The sequence below is a fragment of the Hemiscyllium ocellatum genome, chromosome 33 (genome assembly GCF_020745735.1).
Source record: "Hemiscyllium ocellatum isolate sHemOce1 chromosome 33, sHemOce1.pat.X.cur, whole genome shotgun sequence".
Lineage (NCBI taxonomy): Eukaryota > Metazoa > Chordata > Chondrichthyes > Orectolobiformes > Hemiscylliidae > Hemiscyllium > Hemiscyllium ocellatum.
Genome location: NC_083433.1, coordinates 20,988,730 through 21,009,889, shown reverse-complemented (window position 1 = coordinate 21,009,889; position 21,160 = coordinate 20,988,730). Strand labels below are relative to the sequence as shown.

The window sequence follows — 21,160 nt, the reverse complement described above, 5'->3', positions numbered from 1 at the left end:
GGTTCAGCCCAACGGGGTTCTTTGAAATTACAGCAGTCACCCCACCCCCCGCCACCGCCGTACCATCGGTGGGATACGTTCCAAGAACGACCGCAGAAGCCCAAAACGGCAGACAAGGGCAAATCCATTCATTCAAATTGGCAAGTTACCTTCCTGGCAGGCCCCTGGTTCCAGAATGTTCCCTGTAGCACGTTGGGGTTACCCCTGTCCTGGCTTTCAGCGTGCTGCACCTTCATCAGGTAACTGCAGAGCAGGTTCATAAGACAGAAAACCCGTAACAAAAGACGATAGTTTCCTGCAACTGAAAAGACAATAGATGCAACAATCACTGACTGCCATCAACACGGCAAACTAGCAAAGGCAAGAGATTCACATTGCATTCACCTGCTTTTGAACTTGGGTAAGCGTTGGGTGCACCATTCCTGGAAACACTGCAATACCAGGCTGATACATGGAGAGGACAGAGCAAGCCCTTAAGCCATCTCCCTGCTCCAAAAATCCATTTAATACAAACACTCCCACCTTCGGGAGATATCAGCGATTAAACTGATAAGAACAGAAACTACACATATTCCAAGCCAAAAGGCCGAGAAGCGATAGCACATTAATACTCCAACGGTGGAGGTCATATTTGCCGACTATCCTTTCCATCAGTTTGATGATATTCAAAGTTCCTTTATTCCCTTACCGTCTACCTTCCTTCCAAGATATCCAACCAGACCGGAAGATCACTCTGCAGCAGTCGCTGTGCTTTCCCCGTGGTTTTCTGTTACGTAGCCGCGTAGGTCGCGCTGACGACCAATCAGATGGCACGGGCCGGAGCCACCGCACGTCAGGTCGACTGCAGAGAGGTTTCTCCCGGTGATCGGGGACAGCGGCGGCGGCAGGGTCATTCATTCCCCCGGCAGGGTCATTCATTCCCCCGGCATCTACAAGATTCACCAGAATTCCTCAGGCAGCACCTTGCAAACCCATGGCCAACGCAGCCTCGAAGGATGACGGCAGCAGATCCACGGGAACACCACCATTCGCAAGTTCTCCCCCGCGCCGAGGCACTCGCTGTCCTGAATTGCAAATATGTCCTTGTTCCTCCGGTGTTACCGGGTCAAAATCGGGAATCCCCGCCCAAACAGCATCGCGGGGCTACCGACAGCACTTGGACTGCAGCGGTTCGAGAGAGCAGCTCACCACCAGGCTGATCTCGGCATGGGCGAGAAATGTTGGCCTTGACGGAAAGATCCTATTCATTGCCTCCCCTTGTGTTGGTGTAGATTGCCCATAAATGCCAATCATCGTTTCCCTCACGTACAGGATTCGCTCCTCGGCATTCCGCATCAATCCGAAAAGTTGCGAAAAGCGAATTACGTCCGTGCACCCTTTCTTTATCGTCCACTTTCAATATCCTCTCTACTTGTATCCGACTCTCTGTGGAGAATGGGGAGGGAGCTGATCTCCCCGTGTAAACATGTCACGCTGCAAGCGCGCCTCATCACCACCAGCAGCTCGATTCGACATCTCCGTTCACATTGCTGCAGATCGCTGACAACATTATAATCCGACCCAGTTGACAAACTGACAACTGTTTCGCTACTTGCACCGCAAATGATGACAAATCGTTCCAAATCGTACGGGTGGCACAGTGGATCAGTGGTTAGTACGGCTGCCTGGTGGCACCAGGGAGCTGAAGCCAGTTCCAGCCTTGGGCGATCGTCTGCGTGAATAATCTTTACGTACAGACGTAGCTACTAAAGCAGGTCGCTTCCGTACAGTAGTTTGCGAAGAAACAAACAGAGATGGGGGTTTCACTCTATTCAGGAAACAGACCAAAGACATTTCTTTCTTGTTCAAGAAAATATTAGGATAAATTTGTTGCCTCGGGGTTGGAGGGGGAGGTGGGGGGGGTTGGGAAGGGGCTGTGGGGGCTGATCTGATAGCCATTTGACATTGGCTGAGTCATGGGATCCCACAACCTGATTTGACTGTGTTAAAAATCCCACAACACCAGGTTTCAGCCCAACGGGGTTCTTTGAAATTACAGCAGTCACCCCACCCCCCGCCACCGCCGTACCATCGGTGGGATACGTTCCAAGAACGACCGCAGAAGCCCAAAACGGCAGACAAGGGCAAATCCATTCATTCAAATTGGCAAGTTACCTTCCTGGCAGGCCCCTGGTTCCAGAATGTTCCCTGTAGCACGTTGGGGTTACCCCTGTCCTGGCTTTCAGCGTGCTGCACCTTCATCAGGTAACTGCAGAGCAGGTTCATAAGACAGAAAACCCGTAACAAAAGACGATAGTTTCCTGCAACTGAAAAGACAATAGATGCAACAATCACTGACTGCCATCAACACGGCAAACTAGCAAAGGCAAGAGATTCACATTGCATTCACCTGCTTTTGAACTTGGGTAAGCGTTGGGTGCACCATTCCTGGAAACACTGCAATACCAGGCTGATACATGGAGAGGACAGAGCAAGCCCTTAAGCCATCTCCCTGCTCCAAAAATCCATTTAATACAAACACTCCCACCTTCGGGAGATATCAGCGATTAAACTGATAAGAACAGAAACTACACATATTCCAAGCCAAAAGGCCGAGAAGCGATAGCACATTAATACTCCAACGGTGGAGGTCATATTTGCCGACTATCCTTTCCATCAGTTTGATGATATTCAAAGTTCCTTTATTCCCTTACCGTCTACCTTCCTTCCAAGATATCCAACCAGACCGGAAGATCACTCTGCAGCAGTCGCTGTGCTTTCCCCGTGGTTTTCTGTTACGTAGCCGCGTAGGTCGCGCTGACGACCAATCAGATGGCACGGGCCGGAGCCACCGCACGTCAGGTCGACTGCAGAGAGGTTTCTCCCGGTGATCGGGGACAGCGGCGGCGGCAGGGTCATTCATTCCCCCGGCAGGGTCATTCATTCCCCCGGCATCTACAAGATTCACCAGAATTCCTCAGGCAGCACCTTGCAAACCCATGGCCAACGCAGCCTCGAAGGATGACGGCAGCAGATCCACGGGAACACCACCATTCGCAAGTTCTCCCCCGCGCCGAGGCACTCGCTGTCCTGAATTGCAAATATGTCCTTGTTCCTCCGGTGTTACCGGGTCAAAATCGGGAATCCCCGCCCAAACAGCATCGCGGGGCTACCGACAGCACTTGGACTGCAGCGGTTCGAGAGAGCAGCTCACCACCAGGCTGATCTCGGCATGGGCGAGAAATGTTGGCCTTGACGGAAAGATCCTATTCATTGCCTCCCCTTGTGTTGGTGTAGATTGCCCATAAATGCCAATCATCGTTTCCCTCACGTACAGGATTCGCTCCTCGGCATTCCGCATCAATCCGAAAAGTTGCGAAAAGCGAATTACGTCCGTGCACCCTTTCTTTATCGTCCACTTTCAATATCCTCTCTACTTGTATCCGACTCTCTGTGGAGAATGGGGAGGGAGCTGATCTCCCCGTGTAAACATGTCACGCTGCAAGCGCGCCTCATCACCACCAGCAGCTCGATTCGACATCTCCGTTCACATTGCTGCAGATCGCTGACAACATTATAATCCGACCCAGTTGACAAACTGACAACTGTTTCGCTACTTGCACCGCAAATGATGACAAATCGTTCCAAATCGTACGGGTGGCACAGTGGATCAGTGGTTAGTACGGCTGCCTGGTGGCACCAGGGAGCTGAAGCCAGTTCCAGCCTTGGGCGATGGTCTGCGTGAATAATCTTTACGTGCAGACGTAGCTACTAAAGCAGGTCGCTTCCGTACAGTAGTTTGCGAAGAAACAAACAGAGATGGGGGTTTCACTCTATTCAGGAAACAGACCAAAGACATTTCTTTCTTGTTCAAGAAAATATTAGGATAAATTTGTTGCCTCGGGGTTGGGGGGGGAGGCGGGGGGGTTGGGAAGGGGCTGTGGGGGCTGATCTGATAGCCATTTGACATTGGCTGAGTCATGGGATCCCACAACCTGATTTGACTGTGTTAAAAATCCCACAACACCAGGGTTCAGCCCAACGGGGTTCTTTGAAATTACAGCAGTCACCCCACCCCCCGCCACCGCCGTACCATCGGTGGGATACGTTCCAAGAACGACCGCAGAAGCCCAAAACGGCAGACAAGGGCAAATCCATTCATTCAAATTGGCAAGTTACCTTCCTGGCAGGCCCCTGGTTCCAGAATGTTCCCTGTAGCACGTTGGGGTTACCCCTGTCCTGGCTTTCAGCGTGCTGCACCTTCATCAGGTAACTGCAGAGCAGGTTCATAAGACAGAAAACCCGTAACAAAAGACGATAGTTTCCTGCAACTGAAAAGACAATAGATGCAACAATCACTGACTGCCATCAACACGGCAAACTAGCAAAGGCAAGAGATTCACATTGCATTCACCTGCTTTTGAACTTGGGTAAGCGTTGGGTGCACCATTCCTGGAAACACTGCAATACCAGGCTGATACATGGAGAGGACAGAGCAAGCCCTTAAGCCATCTCCCTGCTCCAAAAATCCATTTAATACAAACACTCCCACCTTCGGGAGATATCAGCGATTAAACTGATAAGAACAGAAACTACACATATTCCAAGCCAAAAGGCCGAGAAGCGATAGCACATTAATACTCCAACGGTGGAGGTCATATTTGCCGACTATCCTTTCCATCAGTTTGATGATATTCAAAGTTCCTTTATTCCCTTACCGTCTACCTTCCTTCCAAGATATCCAACCAGACCGGAAGATCACTCTGCAGCAGTCGCTGTGCTTTACCCGTGGTTTTCTGTTACGTAGCCGCGTAGGTCGCGCTGACGACCAATCAGATGGCACGGGCCGGAGCCACCGCACGTCAGGTCGACTGCAGAGAGGTTTCTCCCGGTGATCGGGGACAGCGGCGGCGGCAGGGTCATTCATTCCCCCGGCAGGGTCATTCATTCCCCCGGCATCTACAAGATTCACCAGAATTCCTCAGGCAGCACCTTGCAAACCCATGGCCAACGCAGCCTCGAAGGATGACGGCAGCAGATCCACGGGAACACCACCATTCGCAAGTTCTCCCCCGCGCCGAGGCACTCGCTGTCCTGAATTGCAAATATGTCCTTGTTCCTCCGGTGTTACCGGGTCAAAATCGGGAATCCCCGCCCAAACAGCATCGCGGGGCTACCGACAGCACTTGGACTGCAGCGGTTCGAGAGAGCAGCTCACCACCAGGCTGATCTCGGCATGGGCGAGAAATGTTGGCCTTGACGGAAAGATCCTATTCATTGCCTCCCCTTGTGTTGGTGTAGATTGCCCATAAATGCCAATCATCGTTTCCCTCACGTACAGGATTCGCTCCTCGGCATTCCGCATCAATCCGAAAAGTTGCGAAAAGCGAATTACGTCCGTGCACCCTTTCTTTATCGTCCACTTTCAATATCCTCTCTACTTGTATCCGACTCTCTGTGGAGAATGGGGAGGGAGCTGATCTCCCCGTGTAAACATGTCACGCTGCAAGCGCGCCTCATCACCACCAGCAGCTCGATTCGACATCTCCGTTCACATTGCTGCAGATCGCTGACAACATTATAATCCGACCCAGTTGACAAACTGACAACTGTTTCGCTACTTGCACCGCAAATGATGACAAATCGTTCCAAATCGTACGGGTGGCACAGTGGATCAGTGGTTAGTACGGCTGCCTGGTGGCACCAGGGAGCTGAAGCCAGTTCCAGCCTTGGGCGATCGTCTGCGTGAATAATCTTTACGTGCAGACGTAGCTACTAAAGCAGGTCGCTTCCGTACAGTAGTTTGCGAAGAAACAAACAGAGATGGGGGTTTCACTCTATTCAGGAAACAGACCAAAGACATTTCTTTCTTGTTCAAGAAAATATTAGGATAAATTTGTTGCCTCGGGGTTGGGGGGGGAGGCGGGGGGGGTTGGGAAGGGGCTGTGGGGGCTGATCTGATAGCCATTTGACATTGGCTGAGTCATGGGATCCCACAACCTGATTTGACTGTGTTAAAAATCCCACAACACCAGGGTTCAGCCCAACGGGGTTCTTTGAAATTACAGCAGTCACCCCACCCCCCGCCACCGCCGTACCATCGGTGGGATACGTTCCAAGAACGACCGCAGAAGCCCAAAACGGCAGACAAGGGCAAATCCATTCATTCAAATTGGCAAGTTACCTTCCTGGCAGGCCCCTGGTTCCAGAATGTTCCCTGTAGCACGTTGGGGTTACCCCTGTCCTGGCTTTCAGCGTGCTGCACCTTCATCAGGTAACTGCAGAGCAGGTTCATAAGACAGAAAACCCGTAACAAAAGACGATAGTTTCCTGCAACTGAAAAGACAATAGATGCAACAATCACTGACTGCCATCAACACGGCAAACTAGCAAAGGCAAGAGATTCACATTGCATTCACCTGCTTTTGAACTTGGGTAAGCGTTGGGTGCACCATTCCTGGAAACACTGCAATACCAGGCTGATACATGGAGAGGACAGAGCAAGCCCTTAAGCCATCTCCCTGCTCCAAAAATCCATTTAATACAAACACTCCCACCTTCGGGAGATATCAGCGATTAAACTGATAAGAACAGAAACTACACATATTCCAAGCCAAAAGGCCGAGAAGCGATAGCACATTAATACTCCAACGGTGGAGGTCATATTTGCCGACTATCCTTTCCATCAGTTTGATGATATTCAAAGTTCCTTTATTCCCTTACCGTCTACCTTCCTTCCAAGATATCCAACCAGACCGGAAGATCACTCTGCAGCAGTCGCTGTGCTTTCCCCGTGGTTTTCTGTTACGTAGCCGCGTAGGTCGCGCTGACGACCAATCAGATGGCACGGGCCGGAGCCACCGCACGTCAGGTCGACTGCAGAGAGGTTTCTCCCGGTGATCGGGGACAGCGGCGGCGGCAGGGTCATTCATTCCCCCGGCAGGGTCATTCATTCCCCCGGCATCTACAAGATTCACCAGAATTCCTCAGGCAGCACCTTGCAAACCCATGGCCAACGCAGCCTCGAAGGATGACGGCAGCAGATCCACGGGAACACCACCATTCGCAAGTTCTCCCCCGCGCCGAGGCACTCGCTGTCCTGAATTGCAAATATGTCCTTGTTCCTCCGGTGTTACCGGGTCAAAATCGGGAATCCCCGCCCAAACAGCATCGCGGGGCTACCGACAGCACTTGGACTGCAGCGGTTCGAGAGAGCAGCTCACCACCAGGCTGATCTCGGCATGGGCGAGAAATGTTGGCCTTGACGGAAAGATCCTATTCATTGCCTCCCCTTGTGTTGGTGTAGATTGCCCATAAATGCCAATCATCGTTTCCCTCACGTACAGGATTCGCTCCTCGGCATTCCGCATCAATCCGAAAAGTTGCGAAAAGCGAATTACGTCCGTGCACCCTTTCTTTATCGTCCACTTTCAATATCCTCTCTACTTGTATCCGACTCTCTGTGGAGAATGGGGAGGGAGCTGATCTCCCCGTGTAAACATGTCACGCTGCAAGCGCGCCTCATCACCACCAGCAGCTCGATTCGACATCTCCGTTCACATTGCTGCAGATCGCTGACAACATTATAATCCGACCCAGTTGACAAACTGACAACTGTTTCGCTACTTGCACCGCAAATGATGACAAATCGTTCCAAATCGTACGGGTGGCACAGTGGATCAGTGGTTAGTACGGCTGCCTGGTGGCACCAGGGAGCTGAAGCCAGTTCCAGCCTTGGGCGATGGTCTGCGTGAATAATCTTTACGTGCAGACGTAGCTACTAAAGCAGGTCGCTTCCGTACAGTAGTTTGCGAAGAAACAAACAGAGATGGGGGTTTCACTCTATTCAGGAAACAGACCAAAGACATTTCTTTCTTGTTCAAGAAAATATTAGGATAAATTTGTTGCCTCGGGGTTGGGGGGGGAGGCGGGGGGGTTGGGAAGGGGCTGTGGGGGCTGATCTGATAGCCATTTGACATTGGCTGAGTCATGGGATCCCACAACCTGATTTGACTGTGTTAAAAATCCCACAACACCAGGGTTCAGCCCAACGGGGTTCTTTGAAATTACAGCAGTCACCCCACCCCCCGCCACCGCCGTACCATCGGTGGGATACGTTCCAAGAACGACCGCAGAAGCCCAAAACGGCAGACAAGGGCAAATCCATTCATTCAAATTGGCAAGTTACCTTCCTGGCAGGCCCCTGGTTCCAGAATGTTCCCTGTAGCACGTTGGGGTTACCCCTGTCCTGGCTTTCAGCGTGCTGCACCTTCATCAGGTAACTGCAGAGCAGGTTCATAAGACAGAAAACCCGTAACAAAAGACGATAGTTTCCTGCAACTGAAAAGACAATAGATGCAACAATCACTGACTGCCATCAACACGGCAAACTAGCAAAGGCAAGAGATTCACATTGCATTCACCTGCTTTTGAACTTGGGTAAGCGTTGGGTGCACCATTCCTGGAAAACACTGCAATACCAGGCTGATACATGGAGAGGACAGAGCAAGCCCTTAAGCCATCTCCCTGCTCCAAAAATCCATTTAATACAAACACTCCCACCTTCGGGAGATATCAGCGATTAAACTGATAAGAACAGAAACTACACATATTCCAAGCCAAAAGGCCGAGAAGCGATAGCACATTAATACTCCAACGGTGGAGGTCATATTTGCCGACTATCCTTTCCATCAGTTTGATGATATTCAAAGTTCCTTTATTCCCTTACCGTCTACCTTCCTTCCAAGATATCCAACCAGACCGGAAGATCACTCTGCAGCAGTCGCTGTGCTTTCCCCGTGGTTTTCTGTTACGTAGCCGCGTAGGTCGCGCTGACGACCAATCAGATGGCACGGGCCGGAGCCACCGCACGTCAGGTCGACTGCAGAGAGGTTTCTCCCGGTGATCGGGGACAGCGGCGGCGGCAGGGTCATTCATTCCCCCGGCAGGGTCATTCATTCCCCCGGCATCTACAAGATTCACCAGAATTCCTCAGGCAGCACCTTGCAAACCCATGGCCAACGCAGCCTCGAAGGATGACGGCAGCAGATCCACGGGAACACCACCATTCGCAAGTTCTCCCCCGCGCCGAGGCACTCGCTGTCCTGAATTGCAAATATGTCCTTGTTCCTCCGGTGTTACCGGGTCAAAATCGGGAATCCCCGCCCAAACAGCATCGCGGGGCTACCGACAGCACTTGGACTGCAGCGGTTCGAGAGAGCAGCTCACCACCAGGCTGATCTCGGCATGGGCGAGAAATGTTGGCCTTGACGGAAAGATCCTATTCATTGCCTCCCCTTGTGTTGGTGTAGATTGCCCATAAATGCCAATCATCGTTTCCCTCACGTACAGGATTCGCTCCTCGGCATTCCGCATCAATCCGAAAAGTTGCGAAAAGCGAATTACGTCCGTGCACCCTTTCTTTATCGTCCACTTTCAATATCCTCTCTACTTGTATCCGACTCTCTGTGGAGAATGGGGAGGGAGCTGATCTCCCCGTGTAAACATGTCACGCTGCAAGCGCGCCTCATCACCACCAGCAGCTCGATTCGACATCTCCGTTCACATTGCTGCAGATCGCTGACAACATTATAATCCGACCCAGTTGACAAACTGACAACTGTTTCGCTACTTGCACCGCAAATGATGACAAATCGTTCCAAATCGTACGGGTGGCACAGTGGATCAGTGGTTAGTACGGCTGCCTGGTGGCACCAGGGAGCTGAAGCCAGTTCCAGCCTTGGGCGATGGTCTGCGTGAATAATCTTTACGTGCAGACGTAGCTACTAAAGCAGGTCGCTTCCGTACAGTAGTTTGCGAAGAAACAAACAGAGATGGGGGTTTCACTCTATTCAGGAAACAGACCAAAGACATTTCTTTCTTGTTCAAGAAAATATTAGGATAAATTTGTTGCCTCGGGGTTGGGGGGGGAGGCGGGGGGTTTGGGAAGGGGCTGTGGGGGCTGATCTGATAGCCATTTGACATTGGCTGAGTCATGGGATCCCACAACCTGATTTGACTGTGTTAAAAATCCCACAACACCAGGGTTCAGCCCAACGGGGTTCTTTGAAATTACAGCAGTCACCCCACCCCCCGCCACCGCCGTACCATCGGTGGGATACGTTCCAAGAACGACCGCAGAAGCCCAAAACGGCAGACAAGGGCAAATCCATTCATTCAAATTGGCAAGTTACCTTCCTGGCAGGCCCCTGGTTCCAGAATGTTCCCTGTAGCACGTTGGGGTTACCCCTGTCCTGGCTTTCAGCGTGCTGCACCTTCATCAGGTAACTGCAGAGCAGGTTCATAAGACAGAAAACCCGTAACAAAAGACGATAGTTTCCTGCAACTGAAAAGACAATAGATGCAACAATCACTGACTGCCATCAACACGGCAAACTAGCAAAGGCAAGAGATTCACATTGCATTCACCTGCTTTTGAACTTGGGTAAGCGTTGGGTGCACCATTCCTGGAAACACTGCAATACCAGGCTGATACATGGAGAGGACAGAGCAAGCCCTTAAGCCATCTCCCTGCTCCAAAAATCCATTTAATACAAACACTCCCACCTTCGGGAGATATCAGCGATTAAACTGATAAGAACAGAAACTACACATATTCCAAGCCAAAAGGCCGAGAAGCGATAGCACATTAATACTCCAACGGTGGAGGTCATATTTGCCGACTATCCTTTCCATCAGTTTGATGATATTCAAAGTTCCTTTATTCCCTTACCGTCTACCTTCCTTCCAAGATATCCAACCAGACCGGAAGATCACTCTGCAGCAGTCGCTGTGCTTTCCCCGTGGTTTTCTGTTACGTAGCCGCGTAGGTCGCGCTGACGACCAATCAGATGGCACGGGCCGGAGCCACCGCACGTCAGGTCGACTGCAGAGAGGTTTCTCCCGGTGATCGGGGACAGCGGCGGCGGCAGGGTCATTCATTCCCCCGGCAGGGTCATTCATTCCCCCGGCATCTACAAGATTCACCAGAATTCCTCAGGCAGCACCTTGCAAACCCATGGCCAACGCAGCCTCGAAGGATGACGGCAGCAGATCCACGGGAACACCACCATTCGCAAGTTCTCCCCCGCGCCGAGGCACTCGCTGTCCTGAATTGCAAATATGTCCTTGTTCCTCCGGTGTTACCGGGTCAAAATCGGGAATCCCCGCCCAAACAGCATCGCGGGGCTACCGACAGCACTTGGACTGCAGCGGTTCGAGAGAGCAGCTCACCACCAGGCTGATCTCGGCATGGGCGAGAAATGTTGGCCTTGACGGAAAGATCCTATTCATTGCCTCCCCTTGTGTTGGTGTAGATTGCCCATAAATGCCAATCATCGTTTCCCTCACGTACAGGATTCGCTCCTCGGCATTCCGCATCAATCCGAAAAGTTGCGAAAAGCGAATTACGTCCGTGCACCCTTTCTTTATCGTCCACTTTCAATATCCTCTCTACTTGTATCCGACTCTCTGTGGAGAATGGGGAGGGAGCTGATCTCCCCGTGTAAACATGTCACGCTGCAAGCGCGCCTCATCACCACCAGCAGCTCGATTCGACATCTCCGTTCACATTGCTGCAGATCGCTGACAACATTATAATCCGACCCAGTTGACAAACTGACAACTGTTTCGCTACTTGCACCGCAAATGATGACAAATCGTTCCAAATCGTACGGGTGGCACAGTGGATCAGTGGTTAGTACGGCTGCCTGGTGGCACCAGGGAGCTGAAGCCAGTTCCAGCCTTGGGCGATCGTCTGCGTGAATAATCTTTACGTACAGACGTAGCTACTAAAGCAGGTCGCTTCCGTACAGTAGTTTGCGAAGAAACAAACAGAGATGGGGGTTTCACTCTATTCAGGAAACAGACCAAAGACATTTCTTTCTTGTTCAAGAAAATATTAGGATAAATTTGTTGCCTCGGGGTTGGAGGGGGAGGTGGGGGGGTTGGGAAGGGGCTGTGGGGGCTGATCTGATAGCCATTTGACATTGGCTGAGTCATGGGATCCCACAACCTGATTTGACTGTGTTAAAAATCCCACAACACCAGGTTTCAGCCCAACGGGGTTCTTTGAAATTACAGCAGTCACCCCACCCCCCGCCACCGCCGTACCATCGGTGGGATACGTTCCAAGAACGACCGCAGAAGCCCAAAACGGCAGACAAGGGCAAATCCATTCATTCAAATTGGCAAGTTACCTTCCTGGCAGGCCCCTGGTTCCAGAATGTTCCCTGTAGCACGTTGGGGTTACCCCTGTCCTGGCTTTCAGCGTGCTGCACCTTCATCAGGTAACTGCAGAGCAGGTTCATAAGACAGAAAACCCGTAACAAAAGACGATAGTTTCCTGCAACTGAAAAGACAATAGATGCAACAATCACTGACTGCCATCAACACGGCAAACTAGCAAAGGCAAGAGATTCACATTGCATTCACCTGCTTTTGAACTTGGGTAGGCGTTGGGTGCACCATTCCTGAAACACTGCAATACCAGGCTGATACATGGAGAGGACAGAGCAAGCCCTTAAGCCATCTCCCTGCTCCAAAAATCCATTTAATACAAACACTCCCACCTTCGGGAGATATCAGCGATTAAACTGATAAGAACAGAAACTACACATATTCCAAGCCAAAAGGCCGAGAAGCGATAGCACATCAATACTCCAACGGTGGAGGTCATATTTGCCGACTATCCTTTCCATCAGTTTGATGATATTCAAAGTTCCTTTATTCCCTTACCGTCTACCTTCCTTCCAAGATATCCAACCAGACCGGAAGATCACTCTGCAGCAGTCGCTGTGCTTTACCCGTGGTTTTCTGTTACGTAGCCGCGTAGGTCGCGCTGACGACCAATCAGATGGCACGGGCCGGAGCCACCGCACGTCAGGTCGACTGCAGAGAGGTTTCTCCCGGTGATCGGGGACAGCGGCGGCGGCAGGGTCATTCATTCCCCCGGCAGGGTCATTCATTCCCCCGGCATCTACAAGATTCACCAGAATTCCTCAGGCAGCACCTTGCAAACCCATGGCCAACGCAGCCTCGAAGGATGACGGCAGCAGATCCACGGGAACACCACCATTCGCAAGTTCTCCCCCGCGCCGAGGCACTCGCTGTCCTGAATTGCAAATATGTCCTTGTTCCTCCGGTGTTACCGGGTCAAAATCGGGAATCCCCGCCCAAACAGCATCGCGGGGCTACCGACAGCACTTGGACTGCAGCGGTTCGAGAGAGCAGCTCACCACCAGGCTGATCTCGGCATGGGCGAGAAATGTTGGCCTTGACGGAAAGATCCTATTCATTGCCTCCCCTTGTGTTGGTGTAGATTGCCCATAAATGCCAATCATCGTTTCCCTCACGTACAGGATTCGCTCCTCGGCATTCCGCATCAATCCGAAAAGTTGCGAAAAGCGAATTACGTCCGTGCACCCTTTCTTTATCGTCCACTTTCAATATCCTCTCTACTTGTATCCGACTCTCTGTGGAGAATGGGGAGGGAGCTGATCTCCCCGTGTAAACATGTCACGCTGCAAGCGCGCCTCATCACCACCAGCAGCTCGATTCGACATCTCCGTTCACATTGCTGCAGATCGCTGACAACATTATAATCCGACCCAGTTGACAAACTGACAACTGTTTCGCTACTTGCACCGCAAATGATGACAAATCGTTCCAAATCGTACGGGTGGCACAGTGGATCAGTGGTTAGTACGGCTGCCTGGTGGCACCAGGGAGCTGAAGCCAGTTCCAGCCTTGGGCGATCGTCTGCGTGAATAATCTTTACGTGCAGACGTAGCTACTAAAGCAGGTCGCTTCCGTACAGTAGTTTGCGAAGAAACAAACAGAGATGGGGGTTTCACTCTATTCAGGAAACAGACCAAAGACATTTCTTTCTTGTTCAAGAAAATATTAGGATAAATTTGTTGCCTCGGGGTTGGGGGGGGAGGCGGGGGGGTTGGGAAGGGGCTGTGGGGGCTGATCTGATAGCCATTTGACATTGGCTGAGTCATGGGATCCCACAACCTGATTTGACTGTGTTAAAAATCCCACAACACCAGGGTTCAGCCCAACGGGGTTCTTTGAAATTACAGCAGTCACCCCACCCCCCGCCACCGCCGTACCATCGGTGGGATACGTTCCAAGAACGACCGCAGAAGCCCAAAACGGCAGACAAGGGCAAATCCATTCATTCAAATTGGCAAGTTACCTTCCTGGCAGGCCCCTGGTTCCAGAATGTTCCCTGTAGCACGTTGGGGTTACCCCTGTCCTGGCTTTCAGCGTGCTGCACCTTCATCAGGTAACTGCAGAGCAGGTTCATAAGACAGAAAACCCGTAACAAAAGACGATAGTTTCCTGCAACTGAAAAGACAATAGATGCAACAATCACTGACTGCCATCAACACGGCAAACTAGCAAAGGCAAGAGATTCACATTGCATTCACCTGCTTTTGAACTTGGGTAAGCGTTGGGTGCACCATTCCTGGAAACACTGCAATACCAGGCTGATACATGGAGAGGACAGAGCAAGCCCTTAAGCCATCTCCCTGCTCCAAAAATCCATTTAATACAAACACTCCCACCTTCGGGAGATATCAGCGATTAAACTGATAAGAACAGAAACTACACATATTCCAAGCCAAAAGGCCGAGAAGCGATAGCACATTAATACTCCAACGGTGGAGGTCATATTTGCCGACTATCCTTTCCATCAGTTTGATGATATTCAAAGTTCCTTTATTCCCTTACCGTCTACCTTCCTTCCAAGATATCCAACCAGACCGGAAGATCACTCTGCAGCAGTCGCTGTGCTTTCCCCGTGGTTTTCTGTTACGTAGCCGCGTAGGTCGCGCTGACGACCAATCAGATGGCACGGGCCGGAGCCACCGCACGTCAGGTCGACTGCAGAGAGGTTTCTCCCGGTGATCGGGGACAGCGGCGGCGGCAGGGTCATTCATTCCCCCGGCAGGGTCATTCATTCCCCCGGCATCTACAAGATTCACCAGAATTCCTCAGGCAGCACCTTGCAAACCCATGGCCAACGCAGCCTCGAAGGATGACGGCAGCAGATCCACGGGAACACCACCATTCGCAAGTTCTCCCCCGCGCCGAGGCACTCGCTGTCCTGAATTGCAAATATGTCCTTGTTCCTCCGGTGTTACCGGGTCAAAATCGGGAATCCCCGCCCAAACAGCATCGCGGGGCTACCGACAGCACTTGGACTGCAGCGGTTCGAGAGAGCAGCTCACCACCAGGCTGATCTCGGCATGGGCGAGAAATGTTGGCCTTGACGGAAAGATCCTATTCATTGCCTCCCCTTGTGTTGGTGTAGATTGCCCATAAATGCCAATCATCGTTTCCCTCACGTACAGGATTCGCTCCTCGGCATTCCGCATCAATCCGAAAAGTTGCGAAAAGCGAATTACGTCCGTGCACCCTTTCTTTATCGTCCACTTTCAATATCCTCTCTACTTGTATCCGACTCTCTGTGGAGAATGGGGAGGGAGCTGATCTCCCCGTGTAAACATGTCACGCTGCAAGCGCGCCTCATCACCACCAGCAGCTCGATTCGACATCTCCGTTCACATTGCTGCAGATCGCTGACAACATTATAATCCGACCCAGTTGACAAACTGACAACTGTTTCGCTACTTGCACCGCAAATGATGACAAATCGTTCCAAATCGTACGGGTGGCACAGTGGATCAGTGGTTAGTACGGCTGCCTGGTGGCACCAGGGAGCTGAAGCCAGTTCCAGCCTTGGGCGATCGTCTGCGTGAATAATCTTTACGTACAGACGTAGCTACTAAAGCAGGTCGCTTCCGTACAGTAGTTTGCGAAGAAACAAACAGAGATGGGGGTTTCACTCTATTCAGGAAACAGACCAAAGACATTTCTTTCTTGTTCAAGAAAATATTAGGATAAATTTGTTGCCTCGGGGTGGGGGGGGAGGCGGGGGGGTTGGGAAGGGGCTGTGGGGGCTGATCTGATAGCCATTTGACATTGGCTGAGTCATGGGATCCCACAACCTGATTTGACTGTGTTAAAAATCCCACAACACCAGGTTTCAGCCCAACGGGGTTCTTTGAAATTACAGCAGTCACCCCACCCCCCGCCACCGCCGTACCATCGGTGGGATACGTTCCAAGAACGACCGCAGAAGCCCAAAACGGCAGACAAGGGCAAATCCATTCATTCAAATTGGCAAGTTACCTTCCTGGCAGGCCCCTGGTTCCAGAATGTTCCCTGTAGCACGTTGGGGTTACCCCTGTCCTGGCTTTCAGCGTGCTGCACCTTCATCAGGTAACTGCAGAGCAGGTTCATAAGACAGAAAACCCGTAACAAAAGACGATAGTTTCCTGCAACTGAAAAGACAATAGATGCAACAATCACTGACTGCCATCAACACGGCAAACTAGCAAAGGCAAGAGATTCACATTGCATTCACCTGCTTTTGAACTTGGGTAAGCGTTGGGTGCACCATTCCTGGAAACACTGCAATACCAGGCTGATACATGGAGAGGACAGAGCAAGCCCTTAAGCCATCTCCCTGCTCCAAAAATCCATTTAATACAAACACTCCCACCTTCGGGAGATATCAGCGATTAAACTGATAAGAACAGAAACTACACATATTCCAAGCCAAAAGGCCGAGAAGCGATAGCACATCAATACTCCAACGGTGGAGGTCATATTTGCCGACTATCCTTTCCATCAGTTTGATGATATTCAAAGTTCCTTTATTCCCTTACCGTCTACCTTCCTTCCAAGATATCCAACCAGACCGGAAGATCACTCTGCAGCAGTCGCTGTGCTTTCCCCGTGGTTTTCTGTTACGTAGCCGCGTAGGTCGCGCTGACGACCAATCAGATGGCACGGGCCGGAGCCACCGCACGTCAGGTCGACTGCAGAGAGGTTTCTCCCGGTGATCGGGGACAGCGGCGGCGGCAGGGTCATTCATTCCCCCGGCAGGGTCATTCATTCCCCCGGCATCTACAAGATTCACCAGAATTCCTCAGGCAGCACCTTGCAAACCCATGGCCAACGCAGCCTCGAAGGATGACGGCAGCAGATCCACGGGAACACCACCATTCGCAAGTTCTCCCCCGCGCCGAGGCACTCGCTGTCCTGAATTGCAAATATGTCCTTGTTCCTCCGGTGTTACCGGGTCAAAATCGGGAATCCCCGCCCAAACAGCATCGCGGGGCTACCGACAGCACTTGGACTGCAGCGGTTCGAGAGAGCAGCTCACCACCAGGCTGATCTCGGCATGGGCGAGAAATGTTGGCCTTGACGGAAAGATCCTATTCATTGCCTCCCCTTGTGTTGGTGTAGATTGCCCATAAATGCCAATCATCGTTTCCCTCACGTACAGGATTCGCTCCTCGGCATTCCGCATCAATCCGAAAAGTTGCGAAAAGCGAATTACGTCCGTGCACCCTTTCTTTATCGTCCACTTTCAATATCCTCTCTACTTGTATCCGACTCTCTGTGGAGAATGGGGAGGGAGCTGATCTCCCCGTGTAAACATGTCACGCTGCAAGCGCGCCTCATCACCACCAGCAGCTCGATTCGACATCTCCGTTCACATTGCTGCAGATCGCTGACAACATTATAATCCGACCCAGTTGACAAACTGACAACTGTTTCGCTACTTGCACCGCAAATGATGACAAATCGTTCCAAATCGTACGGGTGGCACAGTGGATCAGTGGTTAGTACGGCTGCCTGGTGGCACCAGGGAGCTGAAGCCAGTTCCAGCCTTGGGCGATGGTCTGCGTGAATAATCTTTACGTGCAGACGTAGCTACTAAAGCAGGTCGCTTCCGTACAGTAGTTTGCGAAGAAACAAACAGAGATGGGGGTTTCACTCTATTCAGGAAACAGACCAAAGACATTTCTTTCTTGTTCAAGAAAATATTAGGATAAATTTGTTGCCTCGGGGTTGGGGGGGGAGGCGGGGGGGTTGGGAAGGGGCGGTGGGGGCTGATCTGATAGCCATTTGACATTGGCTGAGTCATGGGATCCCACAACCTGATTTGACTGTGTTAAAAATCCCACAACACCAGGGTTCAGCCCAACGGGGTTCTTTGAAATTACAGCAGTCACCCCACCCCCCGCCACCGCCGTACCATCGGTGGGATACGTTCCAAGAACGACCGCAGAAGCCCAAAACGGCAGACAAGGGCAAATCCATTCATTCAAATTGGCAAGTTACCTTCCTGGCAGGCCCCTGGTTCCAGAATGTTCCCTGTAGCACGTTGGGGTTACCCCTGTCCTGGCTTTCAGCGTGCTGCACCTTCATCAGGTAACTGCAGAGCAGGTTCATAAGACAGAAAACCCGTAACAAAAGACGATAGTTTCCTGCAACTGAAAAGACAATAGATGCAACAATCACTGACTGCCATCAACACGGCAAACTAGCAAAGGCAAGAGATTCACATTGCATTCACCTGCTTTTGAACTTGGGTAAGCGTTGGGTGCACCATTCCTGGAAACACTGCAATACCAGGCTGATACATGGAGAGGACAGAGCAAGCCCTTAAGCCATCTCCCTGCTCCAAAAATCCATTTAATACAAACACTCCCACCTTCGGGAGATATCAGCGATTAAACTGATAAGAACAGAAACTACACATATTCCAAGCCAAAAGGCCGAGAAGCGATAGCACATTAATACTCCAACGGTGGAGGTCATATTTGCCGACTATCCTTTCCATCAGTTTGATGATATTCAAAGTTCCTTTATTCCCTTACCGTCTACCTTCCTTCCAAGATATCCAACCAGACCGGAAGATCACTCTGCAGCAGTCGCTGTGCTTTACCCGTGGTTTTCTGTTACGTAGCCGCGTAGGTCGCGCTGACGACCAATCAGATGGCACGGGCCGGAGCCACCGCACGTCAGGTCGACTGCAGAGAGGTTTCTCCCGGTGATCGGGGACAGCGGCGGCGGCAGGGTCATTCATTCCCCCGGCAGGGTCATTCATTCCCCCGGCATCTACAAGATTCACCAGAATTCCTCAGGCAGCACCTTGCAAACCCATGGCCAACGCAGCCTCGAAGGATGACGGCAGCAGATCCACGGGAACACCACCATTCGCAAGTTCTCCCCCGCGCCGAGGCACTCGCTGTCCTGAATTGCAAATATGTCCTTGTTCCTCCGGTGTTACCGGGTCAAAATCGGGAATCCCCGCCCAAACAGCATCGCGGGGCTACCGACAGCACTTGGACTGCAGCGGTTCGAGAGAGCAGCTCACCACCAGGCTGATCTCGGCATGGGCGAGAAATGTTGGCCTTGACGGAAAGATCCTATTCATTGCCTCCCCTTGTGTTGGTGTAGATTGCCCATAAATGCCAATCATCGTTTCCCTCACGTACAGGATTCGCTCCTCGGCATTCCGCATCAATCCGAAAAGTTGCGAAAAGCGAATTACGTCCGTGCACCCTTTCTTTATCGTCCACTTTCAATATCCTCTCTACTTGTATCCGACTCTCTGTGGAGAATGGGGAGGGAGCTGATCTCCCCGTGTAAACATGTCACGCTGCAAGCGCGCCTCATCACCACCAGCAGCTCGATTCGACATCTCCGTTCACATTGCTGCAGATCGCTGACAACATTATAATCCGACCCAGTTGACAAACTGACAACTGTTTCGCTACTTGCACCGCAAATGATGACAAATCGTTCCAAATCGTACGGGTGGCACAGTGGATCAGTGGTTAGTACGGCTGCCTGGTGGCACCAGGGAGCTGAAGCCAGTTCCAGCCTTGGGCGATCGTCTGCGTGAATAATCTTTACGTACAGACGTAGCTACTAAAGCAGGTCGCTTCCGTACAGTAGTTTGCGAAGAAACAAACAGAGATGGGGGTTTCACTCTATTCAGGAAACAGACCAAAGACATTTCTTTCTTGTTCAAGAAAATATTAGGATAAATTTGTTGCCTCGGGGTTGGAGGGGGAGGTGGGGGGGTTGGGAAGGGGCTGTGGGGGCTGATCTGATAGCCATTTGACATTGGCTGAGTCATGGGATCCCACAACCTGATTTGACTGTGTTAAAAATCCCACAACACCAGGGTTCAGCCCAACGGGGTTCTTTGAAATTACAGCAGTCACCCCACCCCCCGCCACCGCCGTACCATCGGTGGGATACGTTCCAAGAACGACCGCAGAAGCCCAAAACGGCAGACAAGGGCAAATCCATTCATTCAAATTGGCAAGTTACCTTCCTGGCAGGCCCCTGGTTCCAGAATGTTCCCTGTAGCACGTTGGGGTTACCCCTGTCCTGGCTTTCAGCGTGCTGCACCTTCATCAGGTAACTGCAGAGCAGGTTCATAAGACAGAAAACCCGTAACAAAAGACGATAGTTTCCTGCAACTGAAAAGACAATAGATGCAACAATCACTGACTGCCATCAACACGGCAAACTAGCAAAGGCAAGAGATTCACATTGCATTCACCTGCTTTTGAACTTGGGTAGCGTTGGGTGCACCATTCCTGGAAACACTGCAATACCAGGCTGATACATGGAGAGGACAGAGCAAGCCCTTAAGCCATCTCCCTGCTCCAAAAATCCATTTAATACAAACACTCCCACCTTCGGGAGATATCAGCGATTAAACTGATAAGAACAGAAACTACACATATTCCAAGCCAAAAGGCCGAGAAGCGATAGCACATTAATACTCCAACGGTGGAGGTCATATTTGCCGACTATCCTTTCCATCAGTTTGATGATATTCAAAGTTCCTTTATTCCCTTACCGTCTACCTTCCTTCCAAGATATCCAACCAGACCGGAAGATCACTCTGCAGCAGTCGCTGTGCTTTCCCCGTGGTTTTCTGTTACGTAGCCGCGTAGGTCGCGCTGACGACCAATCAGATGGCACGGGCCGGAGCCACCGCACGTCAGGTCGACTGCAGAGAGGTTTCTCCCGGTGATCGGGGACAGCGGCGGCGGCAGGGTCATTCATTCCCCCGGCAGGGTCATTCATTCCCCCGGCATCTACAAGATTCACCAGAATTCCTCAGGCAGCACCTTGCAAACCCATGGCCAACGCAGCCTCGAAGGATGACGGCAGCAGATCCACGGGAACACCACCATTCGCAAGTTCTCCCCCGCGCCGAGGCACTCGCTGTCCTGAATTGCAAATATGTCCTTGTTCCTCCGGTGTTACCGGGTCAAAATCGGGAATC

General features: G+C 51.5%; 11 non-coding genes across 11 annotated transcripts; all 11 read right to left on the bottom strand.

The window, feature by feature from the left end:
* Positions 1–406: 406 nt before the first annotated feature.
* On the bottom strand, positions 407–598 carry LOC132831710 (U2 spliceosomal RNA). Its single transcript, XR_009646664.1, has one exon. It is a non-coding gene; the product is annotated as a U2 spliceosomal RNA (small nuclear RNA).
* Positions 599–2,411: 1,813 nt separating this feature from the next.
* On the bottom strand, positions 2,412–2,603 carry LOC132831709 (U2 spliceosomal RNA). The gene has a single exon (XR_009646663.1). It is a non-coding gene; the product is annotated as a U2 spliceosomal RNA (small nuclear RNA).
* A 1,812-nt stretch (positions 2,604–4,415) lies between these two features.
* On the bottom strand, positions 4,416–4,607 carry LOC132831708 (U2 spliceosomal RNA). Its single transcript, XR_009646662.1, has one exon. It is a non-coding gene; the product is annotated as a U2 spliceosomal RNA (small nuclear RNA).
* Positions 4,608–6,420: 1,813 nt separating this feature from the next.
* On the bottom strand, positions 6,421–6,612 carry LOC132831706 (U2 spliceosomal RNA). The gene has a single exon (XR_009646660.1). It is a non-coding gene; the product is annotated as a U2 spliceosomal RNA (small nuclear RNA).
* Positions 6,613–8,424: 1,812 nt separating this feature from the next.
* LOC132831892 (U2 spliceosomal RNA) lies at positions 8,425–8,617 on the bottom strand. Its single transcript, XR_009646842.1, has one exon. It is a non-coding gene; the product is annotated as a U2 spliceosomal RNA (small nuclear RNA).
* Positions 8,618–10,429: 1,812 nt separating this feature from the next.
* LOC132831705 (U2 spliceosomal RNA) lies at positions 10,430–10,621 on the bottom strand. The gene has a single exon (XR_009646659.1). It is a non-coding gene; the product is annotated as a U2 spliceosomal RNA (small nuclear RNA).
* Positions 10,622–12,433: 1,812 nt separating this feature from the next.
* On the bottom strand, positions 12,434–12,624 carry LOC132831904 (U2 spliceosomal RNA). Its single transcript, XR_009646854.1, has one exon. It is a non-coding gene; the product is annotated as a U2 spliceosomal RNA (small nuclear RNA).
* Positions 12,625–14,436: 1,812 nt separating this feature from the next.
* LOC132831704 (U2 spliceosomal RNA) lies at positions 14,437–14,628 on the bottom strand. Its single transcript, XR_009646658.1, has one exon. It is a non-coding gene; the product is annotated as a U2 spliceosomal RNA (small nuclear RNA).
* A 1,811-nt stretch (positions 14,629–16,439) lies between these two features.
* LOC132831703 (U2 spliceosomal RNA) lies at positions 16,440–16,631 on the bottom strand. The gene has a single exon (XR_009646657.1). It is a non-coding gene; the product is annotated as a U2 spliceosomal RNA (small nuclear RNA).
* A 1,812-nt stretch (positions 16,632–18,443) lies between these two features.
* On the bottom strand, positions 18,444–18,635 carry LOC132831702 (U2 spliceosomal RNA). Its single transcript, XR_009646656.1, has one exon. It is a non-coding gene; the product is annotated as a U2 spliceosomal RNA (small nuclear RNA).
* Positions 18,636–20,446: 1,811 nt separating this feature from the next.
* On the bottom strand, positions 20,447–20,638 carry LOC132831701 (U2 spliceosomal RNA). The gene has a single exon (XR_009646655.1). It is a non-coding gene; the product is annotated as a U2 spliceosomal RNA (small nuclear RNA).
* Between the last annotated feature and the right edge of the window lie 522 nt (positions 20,639–21,160).